This window comes from Stegodyphus dumicola, chromosome X1 (assembly GCF_044657685.1).
Source record: "Stegodyphus dumicola isolate Sdum_Otavi_A_Nest chromosome X1, ASM4465768v1".
In the NCBI taxonomy this organism is placed as follows: Eukaryota; Metazoa; Arthropoda; class Arachnida; order Araneae; family Eresidae; genus Stegodyphus; species Stegodyphus dumicola.
In genome coordinates this window covers 124,867,765-124,886,905 of record NC_140780.1, presented here as the reverse complement: position 1 = coordinate 124,886,905, position 19,141 = coordinate 124,867,765, and positions in this window count along the sequence as shown.

The following is a 19,141-nucleotide window of genomic DNA, read 5'->3' as shown; positions in this document are numbered from 1 at the left end:
AAGGATTTGGGTATATTGTCCAGACCATGCGCGCTTCGATGAAACCAGAAGCAACGTTTAATGGAAACTCACAGGTAACCAGTTTTTTGGAAAAATTGGATGACCACTTCATGCTCTACCCCGTGCACGAGTTTCAAAAAGTTACCTTAGCTACCAGCGCTTTGAGGGGCCAAGCGCTTAACTGGTTCAAATGTATCGGCAGAAGTCTCTTGGGTCAAGCAGGAAGTCCCACCTATACCTACGAAAATTTCAAGACTTCCCTACTAAAAGCCTTCCCTGTTGTAAGGGATCGTGCGAAATTAGAAACAGAACTTTTCAGTATATATCAACAAAGAATGGAAAACATCTCCAGGTTTATTTTAAGAAAAATTCACGTTTTCAAGCTCTTGTATGGAAACCGTCCGGATCCTGAAATAATTCAAGTGATTTTGCCGAGGTTACTACCCCAAGTGCAAGACTTTATTGAATTGAGAAATCCGACTACACTGGAAAAATTATTTGAGCTAGCAATCCAGTTTGAAAGTAGAAGAACGGCGGACGTCGAAAGAAGAAGCCAATATCAACAGCGAAACCAATTTGGTACGCCAAGACTACAGCAAACTCAAGCACATGGCTACGGAGAAAAAGCGAATCAGTGGGCAAGGAAACCCGAGCATTCAAAAACAGCCGGCGAACGTCGACAGTTCAATAGCAACCCAGGAAAAAAGTCTCAAGGCCAGTGGAGAAAGAAGGAAAGCACCGAAAGGAAAAATAATTTAAACTAAAACGGATTTCTGCTGACGAGAGGGTGCGGAAATCCGAAGGCCACGAAAACCCCTCTTCCTACAAGTTAAATACAGTAATGGTGAAAAATTTAACTCTTCCGAAGATTGAAGTCTTGGTAAATAATATCCCGGCCACCGCACTCCTGGATACCGGCGCGCAGTGTTCCTGTGTGGCAGAAGTCTTTTTTAGAAAGTATTTTCGCAAATACCGCATATATAATGCGGATAATACAACAGTATTAGCGGCGCAAGGAGAACAATGTAAGTGCGTAGGTAAAGTACCTTTGTACATCCGTATCAAGGACGAACAAGTAAAGGTGATGTTTTTTATAGTAAAGAATTTGCAAGCACACTTAATACTAGGAATAGACTTTCTTTCAGACGCACAAGCTAGACTGGATTTTAATGAAGCGTCTCTTAAGCTGACGGTGAAACCAGTGCGTGTAGAAAAGGTTGAACCGCCAAGGTTAAATCTCGACCACCTGCCTAATGACGAGCAAGATAGAATCCGACAAGTGGTAAGTGAATTTGCTTCCTTATTTAGTGATATTCCAGGATTTACCCAGGTTACTAACCATAGTATTGACACCGGAGATGCATTGCCGGTTCGTCAAAAACCATACCGGTATGATAAGAATAAGGAAAAAATTATAGAATGGCATATTACCGATATGCTACGTAAAAAGATCGTAACGCCTATCTCAAGTAGTTATGCTAGTCCGGTGGTTTTATGTAAGAAAAATAATGATTATCCTTTGGAGCATCCAAAAAGGTGGAGATTCGCTATTGATTACCGTAAATTAAATTCCATAACGAAATATCCGGTATATCCCTTACCGATTATAGAAGAAATTTTAAGGAACATAAAATCAACCAAATTTATGACAACTTTAGACTTAACGAATGGTTATTTTCAAATAGGGATCAGGCCTGAGGACGTGCCTAAGACTGCTTTTATAACCAAGTCTGGCACTTATGCATTTTTGCGAATGCCGTTTGGCCTTTCAGGCGCCCCAGCAACATTTCAGCGATGCATGGACATTGTGTTAAGACCTGTTCTCGGAAAGTCCACATTTATCTATTTAGACGATATCATTATTACTAGTGATAATCTAGACCAACATGTACAGGATTTAAGACAGGTGTTTTCTTTATTAAATGAGGCCGGTCTAAAAGTTAATGTCGAAAAATGCAAATTTGCAGCCCCTGAATTAAAATATTTAGGTTACAAAATATCGCAAAAAGGGATCGAGACAGATGAATCAAAAATAATCGCTGTACAAAAGTATCCGACTCCAAACACGGCAAAGAAGCTCTCTTCTTTTCTAGGACTTTGTTCATATTATAGGTCCTTTATAAAAGATTTTGCGGCTATCGCTGAGCCATTGTTAAAATTAAAAAGGAAAAAGGCAAGATTCTCGTGGACGGCCGAAGCCAATAGTGCTTTCGAAAAATTAAAACAAGCATTAACGCAAGCCCCTGTGTTGAAATTTCCTGAAAAGGATGAAAATTTAGAAATTTCAGCGGATGCTTCGGATTATGCGGTAGGAGCGGTACTTTCGCAAAATCAGCAGCCAGTAGCATTTTTTAGCCGAACTTTAAATCAAACACAAAGAAACTATTCCGCGACCGAGAGAGAGGCACTTGCAGTTCTGTTAGCAGTGCAAAAGTTCCGAGTCTATTTTGGAAAGGCGCCGATAACAGTATATTCTGATCATGCGGCGGTAACTAGATTGTACTCTGGAAAAAATTTATCCCCAAGGTTAATAAGATGGGCACTCAAGCTGCAAGAATATAATCTGGTAATCAAGCATACCCCCGGAAAGGAAAATATCGTAGCAGATGCCCTGTCACGAATTAAATTAGACGAACAGGGTAATACCGTAAAAGTTGCAATGCTGACAGCGTGTACAATAAATTCCCGAGAAACTGTAATAACCGAACTGGGTAAGGATCCTGAGTTTGGAAGTATTTATGAGTATTTGAAGGATCCTGAAAATTTTAGCCACCAAGATATTGTGGCGATAAGAAATAGGGCGGCCCATTACGAACTAATAGATGGTCTATTATTTTATACAAAAACTACGAATTCCAACAACGAATTTCGACCTGTTATCCCAGCTAGTCTTGGATTAAATATCCTGCAAGAGCTCCATGACAGCCCTTTAGCTTCTCATGCTGGTATTCGAAAAACTACTCAACGCGTACGCGAGGCAGTCTACATTCCTGAACTGCAAAAGTTAACAAGGGCGTATGTTCAGTCCTGCCCAACATGTCAAGCCGTTAATTATATTAATTTCCGCCCGGCCGGGTTTCTAAATAGTATTAAATCCGAATTTCCAAATGAAATAATCGGCATCGATTTATTGGGCCCTTTCCCAAAAAGTCAGTTAAACAAAAGTCGCTATCTCCTTGTTATAGTTGATCATTTTAGTAAATGGACCGAAATTGTTCCCTTAAAACGAGCCTCCGCGAAATTAGTTACCGATTCTATTTTAAATAAATATATTTTAAAATACGGGGCGCCCCTAAAAGTTATATCGGATAATGGTCCTCAATTTGTAAGTAATATATTTGAAGACATGTGCAAAAAACTGGGCATACGTCATTTAAAAATGGTCCCGTATCGGCCGCAATCAAATATAGCGGAACGGGTCAACAGAAATATAGTGAAAATTATCCGTAGTTATGTTAAAAATTTTCATAAAAGCTGGGATAACTATGTCAATGAATTTGCTTTCGCCCTTAGGACCGCAAAACATGATACAACGGGCAAAACTCCTGCTGAGTTATTTCTAGGCAGAAAGGTTATAACACCGTTAGATAAACTATTTTATGTGCAACAAAGAGCCCCAGAATTTAAAATGGGTGATATAGAAAAACTAATAAAAGAAGCAAAAAAGAATACGGAAGTAGCACAAAGAAAACAAAAATTGTATTATGACTTGAAACGACGGGGAGTAACTTATAAAGTAGGGGATGAAGTACTAAAAATTAAGCATTCACTTTCTTCAGCACCAGAAGATAAAACTGCCAAATTTTTTCCACGCTTTGAAGGACCATATGTTATAGAAAAAATAACTCACGCTGTTGTAGTGTTAAAGGCAAGAAATGATGAAACCTGTTCCGCAAACATTGATCAAATCAAGCCCTACTTCGATCGTAATAAAATGCAAATCTTTTCAGATCTTTTGCAGGATCCGGTACGGCAGACACCGCAGGTACAAGTTCCAGAGGTGGGAAAACGACAAGTACAAGGGCAAGCCAATGAGAGACAGAAGCAAGTGAAAAGAAAATTGCCCCGCGGAAAAATTGAAGGTACAAAGAAAAAGAAGCCGTTCCACCGTCCAAAAAACAGAGTTCACGAACACCCCCAGAATGAAGAAGGGAGAAGGACGACGTATGTGGAAAAGACCGGGAGAAAGGACGGCAACTATAACCCGGCTGTGAAACGGAAGATTGACTCATCCTACAGAACTCTCCGCAGCAAAAGTCGCCGAACTGCGGAAGGGCCATCAGCGGCGGAGGAAAAAGTACAAGAAAAATTTGAACGGCCAACAACGAGGTCCAAGCAGGATCACGACAGAAGTTTCCCGGTTCCACCAAGACCAGCTGCCTTCAAACGGCCAAGACCACAAGCAGAGGACAGAAGGAAGATGTTCAAGGGTGGCCGTAGTGGTGAAAAACGGAAGCTTCCAGAGGAAAGCACTGAAAGGCGAGCCCGTACAAGAAGGAGGATCAACCAAGCTACGGTCTGCAGCACCTTTAAAGATTGGGCCCAGAAAAGGATGTCTGAATATTACAAAGATAAGTAAAATTTTATGTTACTTTACAAACTTAAGTTAATCTTTCATTCTTACTGCAAGTGGCAGATTTCAAGAAGTTTTACCTCATGCGAGGTCTACCTTTATCGCCAAAAGGGCGAGAAATGAGTTGTGACCGATTTTCTTATTATGTTTTTCAATTACTCGCGCGTAAAACTAAAGTTGATGTATAATAGCGTTGTATAAAGACTTAAATATTGTAAAAAGTTATTGTATAAATTTTATTTAAAACATTCTAACAAGAAAGAAGTTTTAGTCTGAAAGACTTTTTGAAATGTAGTATTATTTCAATGTAGAAAGAATTGGCACTTGCTTTGAAAAGAATAGAAGTTAACAATGTACTACTAATGTATGTTTTCAAATGTGTAAAATTAACGGCATCTTGATATGTTCTTGTATACATGTGAACTGTTATTTTGAATGTTTAGAAATACCGTGATATGGTAAAAGTGAAAGTAATGTTAAAAATTTGTTATTCTTGTGACTGTAAAGATTAAATCATGGTGAATATGTGTTAAAGGTTGAATGATGTAGTTAGGCTCTCTGACGCTACACTTTAGAGTTAGCCACTTTCAGAATAGTACCTCAGGGTCTAGAGTTGAAATTAGGGTGTGTTAAGAGGTCTCGTATGTTGAATTTTAACACGTTAGTGTTTTGATTGTAGGAGGAAGTGTTGAACACATAGACAGAAACACATTCGTGTTTGGTGTTTTTACAACACATGTCAGAGAGCACGGGGAGAGATAATTAAAATAGTCATGAATGAAATAAGAATGTTAAGAAAAGTATATTCTATATGTTATTTGCAATGTCATTCTGTAACATTTCATTAAACTAGTTTTCCTTCCAGATCTCTGGAAGGAACCAGAATTGAATAAAGCTCCTGTTTTGATGCAGTACAGATGAAAAAGAAAAAAGATTGTTGTATATTCCGGGAGCTGCTATTGTAACAAATTTCTTTCTTTTAAAATTTTCTAGTTTCTAGCTAAGTTATGTTTGTAAAAGGTTGGTCTCGCGTTAGTTTCTAGAGCTAAAAGTTTTCAACAAGGTCGTTTTAGACCTCAGTTTCAAACTAATTAACTCTGGCGGGAAGTATGTAAGGATCTTAAGTTTTACTAACGTTTATTTTATTTTAAATCTTTACTATCACTTCTTATTTTCTACTTCCGGCCAGAATTATAAGCGTGAAGGAGTTTATGCAAAGTTGTCTGGCGAACGCCAAGTATTTAAGTGTGGCCTTTTTGCCAAGCAGAAGAGAGGAAGCCGTGAGTTCGAAGCAGGCCGCTTACCTTAGAAGTTACGCAGTTGCTACTTTGCCTTCCAGGCCAGAGGTTTTAATCCTCTTGATAAATTAAACGTATTGTAGTGTTCACAGTCTCTGTGCTACATACGCTTTCTGTTATTATAAGGCCAATCTTATTCTAAAGTTAAATTAGAGTTTAGTTTTATTTTGATATCTTTTAAGTTAGACCCCGAGTGGAGGGTCATTGTATTCCGAAGTACGGAAGTCATTGTATATAAAGAAAAAATAAAGGGTTTTGTATACCCTTCGTCTGTATCCTGTCTACTTACTACAATTAGTGAACATAGCTTTAGTAAGCTCTCTGTTCTAGTCAGGTCATTGTATGTTTCCGAAGAAGGTTAGAAGAAACATTGAACCTGATAATGTAATGTTTAGATTTCTCTCGAGACAACCAACCGCCCGTAGCTTTAAAGTCATCGTGGCCCAGCATTTTAGCGAGTTCTCCTGCTTTGCATTTTATCATTGGGCTGCTTACTCGCACAGCTCGTCCAGTAACAACCATTCATTAATGGTCTCATCGACGTCTAGATCCTTGCCTTCATGCTTCCGCTTTTTGAATGTTCCTCCTCGTCCTTCACATTGTGCCCATTCTTCTCGCAGCTCATTCTCTTGTTTTATCAAGCGCGAAATTGTAGTCTTTGCCAATCCGGCAATTTCCACCAACCGACGCTGACTAGTGTTTCGTGGTTGTTGCTTGATCTTAGCCAAGAAACCCATTTTTTCAGCTAACGTCAAGTCCCGTCGGTGCATTTTGGCAGGGGAGACAAAACACGAGCACAGTTCACTGACTAAAGTGGTGTGAAGAAACCTTGGTGTTTCGGGGTCAAGATTTTGAGGTCAAGAGGGAGATAACATGCTCGCCATTCAAAGCTTTGGCAATAAAATCGTCCCAAAAGGATGGTGAAATGATATCTTTCTCGTGTAAACTTTAATCATGATTGACAAGCGGGAATTCCTTTCAGGTGAAGCCGGACACTCTATTGTTCATTTCATCAAAAAGCGGAGACGCAATGTGACCAATAACCTCGCTGACGGCGTTGGTAGCTCTGTTTTAAGAAAGGTCAAAGAAAATGGTGCGCGTGATCATCCCCCACTGGTTTTGCTCTTGTCATGCACTTTAAGGAATTCCTGCCCTTTGATAAAGCTCCTGGGAAGCGCATCTACAGATCCTCCCATATGTCGCGGACCACCTGTACATCCGTTGTACGCGGTCGACTTGTGGCTTATGTTTCTTATTCGCTCTCACGTTTTTTGGTCCGATTAAACGGAATTTTGGTCCAAATAAGCGAATAATATTAGGCATATGTACACAGGATTTGTTTCGGTTCTTTAGGATTCGGTCCGAAAAAGCGGCTGGTCCGATTATCCGGAGGTCCAATTAACCGGATTCGACTGCACTTGCTTATTATTGTGGACCATTTTTCGAAGAGGGTAGAAAATGGTCCCCTTGAAAAGAGCCTTAGCTAAAATTGTATCTGATACTTTTCTAAACAAATATATCTTAAAATATGGTTCACAACTTAGGGTTATCTTAGACAACTGCGACCAGTTTATTATTCAAATATTCGAAGATCTGTACGCAAGGCTTGGCATACGCTATTTAAAGATCAAACACAATCAAATATTTCAGAGCGCGTGAAAAGAAATAGTTAAAATTATTAGTAGCTATGTTAAAAGTTACCACCGTTATTAGCATGGCTGCATGAAAGTATTCGGTGATAGGTTCAGGCTCGGCAGGGACCGTATGGTATTATTTTGTCTGCCCTTGGTTGTGGGGACGTTACATGGTCAATATTAAAGGTTTTCCTCGGGGGTTTCACTCTCCTTGGTCAACACTAGGTGACGGTCGATGTCGAACTGTGTTATGAGCTTTTTTTGGTGGATGCTAGCCGTTCACCATTGTCTTTGTGTTACATTTCCCAGACCTTGTGAAACAAAAGTCATCCTGTTAGGTTGACCCGGGGTTATGCCTCCTTGAATGGCCTCTAGAGGTTGGGGCGTTTATCTGTGTTAAGGCGGCCATTGAGCCTATCAGATCTGGGTGCCTCTTCCTCTTAGTGCACTGGGAAGAGGTACTTTGACTTCTCTCGGACTCTGAGCTTCCCGTTGGTTATCCTTTGGACGTTCGCAGAAACTCCTGGATCGTTTTCCTTTTGGCTGCTTCCTTGGAGTCATGTTCCTTCTAGGGTCTGGCTCCCATCTTATTCTCGTGGATTTTCCTCGTCTCTTTTTTTTGGGGGGGAGCTCTGCCATTGTTTCTTGCTAGATTTTTCTTTCTTGTTGCGCTTTTTTTAAAAATCTTTAAACATTTGCTTCTCAGTCCTATCAAAATATGACTTCATTTGGTCGACGTTGGCTACTGTAACTTCCCCATTTCTATCTTTTGATTAAACTACCGGCTGTCGAATTTTTTCAATCACATATGGTCCTTGAAGTCGTGGACAAAACGTTTTCACTGTATGTTCTCTAAAAGGTGATAATGAGTGCTTTAATATCAGAACTTCCACCTTGTAATTTACTTCTCAACCTTTCCGGTCGCCTTTTTACTTCTCATAACAATATCTACATTTCTTATAACTTCATCTATTATTTTTTGTATATTGCACATTTTAAATTTTGGTGATTTCTTTTGAACAAAGTATAGTTTATCCAAAGTATATTGGGGCATTTTTACTAATCCAAAACTTGTAACTATCTTGGTGGTTTAGTTTGTACGTAATAGGCGATGAAAGGCACAGTTTAAAACATAACAACAAATAAATTGATTTACATGATTACCGAAATAAAGTGTAATATTAATTGTACCGTTAATTATTAGGGCCGGCGACTCCCTTACAAACATTCTTACTCTTAGTTGAGCACATCTCATTATTACAAATTCCAAACTTACACTGAAGAAACAGGCGGGGTACAGCGCCCCCTATAGGCGTTTCTTAACACCCCCACCTAAACTCTTAACATAGAGTTTATAACAATACTTACCAATTTACATAATTTGGATTTACATCAATCACATTGCAATAAAGTAATTACCATACTTTTACATGTGATCTTCTAAACAAGTTTTCCATATAAAGCTTTCTTGGATAAACTATTAATACAAAGAATAGAGGAATGAATATACTATTAGCACATAACAATTAAAAGAATGCAATAATGAAAAACAAAAGAAAGTTTCAATCTTATGAATATCATAGTGTAAATTTTTAGACTGAATCATTGAGCTCTAAATTGTAAATTAGTTGAACTGACCTTTTTATTAGTCTAGTGCCAGTTTTGATCGAACATGAGCGAACTTTTCCGTCCCTTCCAGGGAAAGTCTATAGTTCTACCTAGAGACCACAAATTTCTAGGGTAGCGTTCTTCATTGATTAACACTATGTCATATGGTTTGAATTTAGTTGCCTTTGAATTTTGCTGGCACATATCAGCAGATCTTAAATTCAATAACTAACCTTTTCGCCAGCATTTTCAAAAATTATTTAACATTTTCTCTTGATGTTTGAATTTTTTCACAATAGATTCTCTCGATCCTGATAAATCATCCTTAGATATTTTAGTTGAGGAAGGGATAGCAAACGTCTACCTATCAAAAAATGTACAGGAGTTAGTGGAGAGGGTTCTGAGGGTACACTATATAAGTAAGTAATGGGCTTGGAATTGATGGCTTCAATCTCAACAAACACTGTTTCCAGTTCATTGAGAGAGAGAGCAAAGAACAGCCAACAATTTTCCTAAGACTTGTTTAGATCATTCTAATCATTCTTTCCCCAAATCATCCCCACCATGCTCCCCTTTCAATTATATATTTCCTATGAATATTGTGAGAAGAGAAGAAATTCTTTACAGAAGGATCAGAAATGCAATTCCACTGTTTTTTTTTTAGTTCAGTGTCTGCGCGTTTGAATGATTTTGCGTTGTCACTGTATATAATTGAACACAGTCCTCGCTGCGCTGTAATTCTTCTAAAGGCCAATAAGAACACTTCGGTATTAATCGAAGTTACCAGTTCTAAATGCATAGCACACGTTACTGCACAAGTGAATACTAAAAGGTAATGTTTATTGTTGCTCTCTTTAGAGAAAAATGGTCCAGCATAATCCAATCCAGTTACAGCGAACGGTGGCGACTGAAGAATTCGATCTGGAGGAAGTGGAGCTACGTCTTGAACTCCAGGGCGAACACTGTATCATTTGCAAATCACGTATCTGCTCAACAAGGATTTAATTCGCTGTCTGCCTTTGACAGCCCAAACTTTTTGCGCAGGTGCGTCAGAGTTGAGTCCACTCCGGAATGAAATACCCTTTCATGTGCATTGAAAATTAGCAAATCGACGTATCGACACTTTGACGGAAGTATCCATGGATGCTTGGTAGATTCCAAACAGTCTGTAAATTGTATTCTGCCTTTTAACCGTAGAAGTCTGTGTTCGTCGAGCTCAGGATTCAGCGAGTAAATATTGGACCCTTTGTCAACTGACTTTCCTTGAGATAAATCGAGGATATCCTTTTCGAAAGATTGAATTTGGGTGGTTTTAATCCAGTATTTTTCTGCATTCATTATTTCAGAAGCGGTTAATGGTTCACAAAGTCTTTCGGATCTAGGGTTAGAATTGTTGATGAACCTGTATATCCACGCTATTATACGGTATATCTTGCTTAATTTACTAAACTGATTTAAATCGAACAATGAATTAGAACTTCCTTGTTGTTAATGGCAGCTTGTAGGACATTGTGAGTCTATCTCTTTTCTACGGATATCTCCTCCTCATTTGCTTCCTTGCTCGGTCTTTTAGGCCACAAATTTTCAGGCCAGAGAAGCCAACTTGGTCCTTTTTCCCACAATGTACTGGAGATGTTGGTTTCTGCTTGTGTCCTTCAAGATAATAGATCTGCAGGGTTTTCCTTGCCACTTCAACGGTACCACCGGTTAGCGTTGCAAATTGCCTGGATTTCTGCTACAAGGTTGCCAAGGAATGGCTTCCAGACATTTGGTGATTTTCTTATCCAATGTAATATTGGAGTCACTCCAAAAGATAATATTGTTGCTTACATAGGCAAGACGTGTTTTAAATATTTAGCTAAGCGAGCAGCTACAACAGCTCCCATTAGCTCGCATCTAGGGAGGGTTAAAGATTTGAGGGAAGCTATTCTACTTTTTTCCATTACGAAACTGGTTTTAATTTCCTTATTTTGATAAGTGTATCTAAAATATGACACTACTACAAAAGCTCTAGGTGTCGCATCACAAAATATATGAACGCTTAGCTGCGTGCAATTAATGTTGTGAAAGAATTTTCTAGGGAATTCAGGAGTTTTTAAACATTTCATTTCTGCACACCAATTCTTCCACTTTTTCTTGATATCAGAGGGAAGTGCAGCATCCCACTCTAAACCCAGAAGACAAATGTCTTGTAATATGATCTTAGCCCGAACTATAAATTGTTGTAAATATCCGATAGGGTCAAATATTTTTGGCGACAGTTTTCAATAGCAGTCTTTTTGCGACTCTTACATCATTTCTAATTGACTCCTGAATTGGTTTCATGTTTAATTTTATTACATCGTTACTAGGATCCCAAATCATGCCAAAAATTATTTTGTTTCTTTATTGAAATCATCTTCCCCTTTAATATTTGACTTTATCCATAATGTACGAGAGCAATCCCAAAAAAAAGGTCTCCTATATTTTTAGATATACAAAGAACCGTTTATTTTCTATAATTGCTACATCACTTTAAAGGCTGAAGAATGCTTTATTTTTCAACATAATCGCCATTTCGGTCGATGCATTTTTGTAGACGCTGTGGCAGTTTTACAATGCCCATGTCATACCAGCTTGCCGCCATGCCCTTCAGGAAGCGTTGAACCTCATCTTTCATCTCACCATCGGAGCAGAACCGCCGTACAGACAAATGTTCCTTCAACCCGTTGCCGTTTGTGGTCTTCTGACAGCATACGCGGCACCCATCTTGCACACACCTTCCGATATTGCAACTTTTCCGTTAAAATCCTATGGATGGTGCTTCTGGAAACATCAGGAACCAAAATGCAGAGAGTATCCAGAGTGATCCTCCGATCTTTACGTATGAGTTCCTCAACTTTCGCGATTGTCTCGTCGGCAATTGACGGCCTCCCGCTCCTTTCTTCGTCATGAATTTCAGTACGACCGGCTGTAAACTCTGTACAGCACTTGCGAACGATTTTGACATCCATGCACGACTGTCCATACACTTCCGTCAATAGGCGGTGAATTTCAACCGGTTTAACGCCTTTTGCGTTCAAAAATCGAATAACTGCGCGCACTTCGCACTTGGCGGTAACGTTTATCGGGAGCTTCATTTCGAATGGCTGCCAAGCCAAAACTGAGCATCCGAGCGAAGCGCCTGCGTGCTTATGTGGTAGCGGAGAAGGCACCACTCACAACAGTGTTGCCAGCAACCGTATTAACCTTTCTCTACGTCCCCAAAGAATAGTAGACCTTTTTTTTTTTTTTTTTTTTTTTTTGGACCCAAAAAATAGGAGACCTCGTATTTAATTCATCTGAATTCGATTTTAGTTTTCTCAAATTCATACCCGCATCCTGAAAAATATTTACAGCATCTACAGACAATTGGTATGCACCTCCTACAGTTTTACCTCCATAAAATAAGTCATCAACGTAAATAGAAGAATTAAGCATTTTAAAACTCTCGTGATGGTCCTCTTTATATCCTTTAATGTGATATTTTATTGTGGCAGCCAACAGAAAAGGACTAACTGCTGTTCCGAACGGAACCCGACACATGCGCATAATATTACATAATTTCTCATCATTCCCAAACCAAAGTAATCCCTATCTTCTTCTCAATGCTAATCATTAAAAAGCCTTTTCTATGTCCCCACAAAATGCTATTTCAGTTTCACGAAACCTCAGGATCACGTCAAGAACATTCGGATTCAAATTTGGACCGGTTTCTAGACATTCGTTTAAGAATTTGAAGTTTCCGGTCTTCGAAGAAGCATCGAAATTTACACGGACACTAGTAGTCTCAGAATCGCGAATTACAGCACGGTGCGGCATCTAATACTGTGAAAGTGTGATTTCATTAGAAGAGCATTTGTGGCCTTGTCTACTAATGTTCAAAATTAATTTATGATTAGGAACGGCATGAATTATAAACAAATAGCTAAGTTTATTGCATTTTATTTTCCAGCTATCGAAATGCGACGCTACGAGCAACGTTTTTGAAACCAAAACCTAGCAATCATGAATCAGAACTAGTTTCCATTCAGAATAAAGAAATTTAAATATAAATATGAACTACTTGTTGCCATTCAGCATAAAAGAAATATAAATATGAACATTAACAAAATATTAAAGTTAATTTTATAAAATATTTAAACGCATGAACAAATATATGAAATAAAAAATAATTATTTCTCATGCAATAACTAGGCCACTATGCATTCTTCGACTATTTTTTCCTTTAACTGCTCTTCAATAATTTCCCTATATTTTTGCAATATTTCTGGAGTTTTCTGTAATTTTTGCTTTAAAAATTCAACCCGCTTTTTTGCGATATCAAAATTATTTCTTAATTCTTCCGTAGTCGATTTCCATAATAGTTTACATTCATATCGTCCGTTTTTAAACCGTATATCTCTTTCAAAACGGCTGATTAGATCATTATCAGTTTGAATAAATTCATTTTGCCGTTCATTTATTATTCCCATTGAATCAAGTTGCCAAAACACGCTTAAATCATCTGACAACGAAGCATTCCCTACCATTACTGCTAAGTGCTTCGAATCGTTGCCTTCCTTTCATTTATTTTTTTCATTTCCCACTAACAGCCATCCAAAAATGGAATTTACAGCTTGGATGTGTTTGTTTATGCGTTTCCCACTTGTGAGTACTACATCCCAGAATCAGTTGGCGCCAATTAATGTCATCACATGTTGTAATTCTTCATTGTTGTTTACAGTTAAATCTGCTGAATGTAAACCTAAGCACTTCATTTTTTCGAGCGTGTTATGTCTGGGATTCTTTATGGGACAAGCTGATATCGTATTAGTCACTAGGCGTTCAATTTTATTTTATTCTTTTGATTTCTATCTTTTAATTCAATTACAACCACAGGATAATTCTGAACTGTTGGTTTCTTCCAAATGAAAAAAAAAAAAAAAAACAGACAATTTTTCATTTCGGACAGGTTCTAATTTTAAAGATCTCGCTAAGGTATCTTTAATAAACGATATTTCATACCTTGATCAAGAATACGAACAACTTTAGTTTCGACACAATAACACGCCGAATAAATACTGATTCAGAAGTCAAACAACAAAAATCAGCGTTATATTTACAAAATTTTCACAGGACTAGTTTCGATGGTTTTACCGAACCACCATCCTCAGCTGCAAAAACCAAAAGATGGCGCCACTTGCTTATTCTTGTCCGGGCTTTCTTATCTTATCTAATCATTATTTCCTATCTTGTTCGTTTGCGGTTTTGCAGCTGAGGATGATGGTTCGGTAAAACCATCGAAACTAGTCCTGTGAAAATTTTGTAAATATAACGCTGATTTTTGTTGTTTGACTTCTGAATCAACTTTAGTTTCGTTTTCGTTGCAAACTAAACTAGCACATGTTTGTAATAAAGTATTTTTTGAAACAGAAATATTACACTGAGAAACCAAAGTGTTAGGATTAACATTTGACGCTAAAGTTTCCTTTTTCGAACTCGTGGCAATTGATTCATTTTCAGATACATTACATGAATTTGATTTTTCCTTATTACCTTTCAAACAGATAGATTCATGATGATTTTTATCATTACATTTACTACATACATTTTTATCTCTGCAAAGACGACTCAAATGAAATTTCTTAAAACGTTTAAAACATGGATTCTGCGCTTTGAGAATATTTATTTCAGTTACCCCTTTAGAGCATTTAAAAGAATCGTGATGTTTCTCACAGAAGATGCATACTCGCTGTACTGTAATGTCAAATGCACTAGCCATGGGTGCATTTCTATTGTGTCTTTTATTTACAGCTTTCTGATTATAATAATTAGTAAACGTTTTATTTTCACCGCAAGCCAATAAAGTACTTTCGCGGCATTCGACCTCCTTCTTTAAGAATAAAATGAATTTAGTAATGTCAACGTCGCCTTCATCTCTTTGCCTGTTAAACTCTAAAATTAGATCGTGGGGCAAGATTTTTTGCAAAATAGGCATAAACAAATTCTGCGTAACGCTGAAACATTAGACGAAGTTTTCACTTCTTCCAAATTTAGTATTTTATTCATAAAGGAATTGATAATATCTCTTTTTCCGAACCTATCTTTCAGAATTTTCACTTTAGAATTATCATAATTATGACCACTGTGTAAAAATATGTAAAAATTATTACTGCGTAATTATTTTACGTAGTTGTCATAATTTTTACGCAGTGGTCATAATTCGAACCCTGAAACAACATTTGCAGCTTAACCAGTTAAAAAGGTTTTAAGATACGCGAATTTTTCAACTTTAGAAATGCTTTCGTTTTTATGAGTCATACTTTCGAAGCTATTCCAAAAATTTTTCCAATGTTTCCGATGTCCGGAAAATTTTTCAGTTACTAACTTTGGCAATTTAACTGAACGCTGAATTCTTAAATTTTCACTTAAAGAGACATTCGTAATTTGATTATGCGAATATCAATCTTAGTTTTGCTTTCAAGGTAACGTAATATTCTACTTGAGTATTTCAAACATTTTGCTTTATATTCCTGACTAGCCGTAACCTCTTTTTCTATTTGATCAACTGCAATGGAAGTTTCGATTTCATTGTCGAGAGCTTTCAGTTCGTTACTTCTTTCTATTAAGAGCTCGTAATCGTCTCTTAAATCTTGCTCATCAAGCTCCTCTCCTGGCTTTAATTTAGCATCAATATGATTTATTAACTGTGTTGTTAATTTTCGAACTATTGTTCTTTAGCTTTTGCTAGTTCTAACGTTGCCATTTTCTTCTTAATACTGTAGAACATAAATACATCCAAGGTTCAAAAACAAATACAAAATGAGAGCCTACCTTTTATTTCCTCGTGGGCATGATTTAGTTATCCAAACGTTATAATCCAACAGACCCGTCTATTCCCGGCCGATGCGCCATGTGGCATTTTTACTAATCCAAAACTTATAACTATCTTGATCGTTCAGTTTGTACGTAATAGGCGATGAAAGGCTCAGTTTAAAAGATAACAACAAATAAATTTATTTACATGATTACTGAAATAAAGTGTAGTATTAATTATGTCTTTAATTATTAGGGCCGGCGACTCCCTTACAAACATTTTTACTCTTAGTTAAGAACATCTCATTATTACAAATTCCAAACTTACACTGAAGAAATAGGGGGTACAGCGCCCTCTATAGGCGTTTCTTAACATATATTTTAATTGGTTTTCTTCCTGGAAATAATTTTGCTGGAATCTTCCTTGTAGTGTCATGTTTAGCCAACATTAAGGTAAATGCTAACTCATTGGCACAGTTATCCCAGAGTTTATGATAGTTTTTCACATAAGCAATTTATCTACTATATTCTTATTGACTCACTCCGCTATGTTTGACTCCAGCCGATAAGGCATTTTTAAATGTCGTATGCCAAGCCCTGCGCATAGTCCCTCAAATATTTGACTAATAAACTCTTTCCCATTATCTGAGATTACCTTTAATGGAGCTCCGTATTTTAAAATATATTTATTTAAGAAAGAACATGAAACTATTTTAGCCAAGGCTCTTCTTAGGGGGACTTTATCCCCCACTTATAGAAATTAATTATGATAGTAGCACATGTACTCCATTATAGGACGCATGACATTTTCATCAAGATGTTGATTTATTTTGATTTATCTTGATTTGAAAAGTGTCATATTTCCTACAGTTGGGTACATGTACCACTTACATTAGTAGCACATGTACTCCATTATAGGACGCATGACAGTTTCATCAAGATGTTAATCAACATCTTGATGAAAAGTGCCATATTTCCTACAGTTGGGTACATGTACCACTTACAATAAGCAATTTATCTCTTATTCAAACACTTCTGAGTACGCACGAAATTTGAGACAAAATTTAAGTATATTTTAATATAAAAGCATACAAATTATACAAAAAGGTTAAAATAATTATAAGAGAACATGTAGAAATTGATGGCAATTTGACTTGAATTCTATGGTACGCACTTAAAGCTGTCGACTAAAAACGACCACTATGTGCTATCCTGTTAGAACAGTTTCATAATTAAGTCAGGGGTTCTCAAGCATTTTTTGCTTCATGCATCCCTTTCCCAACTCATAGACGATCATTCTAGCCCCGTCCTTAAAAAAAAAAAAAAAAAAAAAAAAAAAACTAGAAAATATATGTACATTTATTAAAATTTAAGTTATTTTTTAGTGTTTTATAAATTAATTAAGAAAAAGTATCGAAAATATATCTAAAACCCTAAACTTGAATTAAAAAAGATTTTTATATTCATAAACTAAAACTTAGTACTTAACAGGTAAATAAAAGTCTGACCGCATTCTACCTTCCCTAAAATTATGAAATTCCCTCTGGCTGAGAACACTTGATCTAGACCAGATTCAGATACATGGAAATATAATGGTTATAATTTTAGTTTAAAGCAAAAGTATTACATAACTCACTTAAAAATTGTAACTTAAAATTGCTAATAAAAGTTTTCTCATGAATGTTGTTGTTAAAAACTAAAATTATTTTAAATTTTCGTTAGAAACGTCTTTAAAAGGTTTGGTTTACTTAATTATGGCAAAGCACACTAGGGATATCTGCCTAAGGGATGACTTTGTGGAGGACTTTCTATTGGAAACTGGCTCGTAAACACGTTGCACATGGGGAAAACCACGAAAACGCCATTGCAGACAACCCGTTCGCGGGATTCGAACCTTGGACTGAACTACCAGTGTTCAGCGACTTTACCGCTCGGCCGCTGGTAGTCCCGTCTATAACAGACTAAAAAATATTAAGCTGTTACACCTATTATGCTACCTTATGCTGCCATATCTCTAAAATCCGCACAGTTTAATAGAATCTACAATTATTGTATGAAACCTAAGATTTTGAATTTACATGGTGGCCTCACAATAGCCATATACAAGATTGTTCCCAATTGGGGATTATGGAACACATTCGCCAAATCCTGGTGGTGGAGAATCATCATCCACCACCTTTTTTTTAGTTCGGGCGCCACTGAGGTTTTTTTGATGGTGAGAGAAGTGAAAAATAAGCAGTGCCCTTGCCGGGACTCGAACCACGGACCTTTCGAATAAGCGTCGAGTATGCTGACCACTACACCACGAAGGCATGCTAAGAAGGGGGAAGAAATACCTTATAATATGAATACTGGAAGAATTAATGTATTTAATAAAGGAAGTTTCTCTGTCTACATACCGATTTATGTGGTTTTATTTAAATAGCATATCTAATAAATGTAATTAAAATTCATTTAAATGAACTGAAGCTGCTGAAGCAATGCATTTCATAAACTCTTACGTAACTTGTACTTTAAATTAAGTCTAATTTGTAAATGGCTTAATTGTAATTGCAATATATATCACTATTTTATGCATGTATTATTTACATGACATTAATTTATTAATTGCACTTATACTATTTGAATTCAAGAAGCACTGGTTGAAGAGAAGAAGTCCTTATATTAACTTATTAATTTAACTTTGAATATCATGCTTTTGTAAACTTATACAACGTTAAATCAATGCCAATATAACGTTAAGGCAAATGTACGTTAAGTCACGTATTAGGTTGAGGGGGGTAGTGTATTTTGTAATACATTTAGTTCGTAGGTGTGAATAATTCCATCATTGTTATAGCAAATAAAAAGTGTTACTATAATAGTAATGCTATACATTTTTTAAATTGGTAAAAGAATGTGATTAATGTGTTGGTTATTTATTTAGGTTTTTTTTTTTTTTTTTTTGTTTTATTAGGACTAATGCTTTGAATATCAAAGAAGAAAGATTTTTCTTTGCAGAAAAAATTTGGAAACATCAAGAGGAAAAGATTATATTCTTTTAACAGCACAATTAAATAATGCATTTCTGTATTTCATCAAGAATGACTAGTGATATTTGTTTGTGTAAAGTTTCATAGTTAAAAAGTAAAGTAATCTGATTTTGGCATTCTAACTGCTTTTTTATGACATACAAATATTTTTTTGTTTATTAATACACTTACATACACATG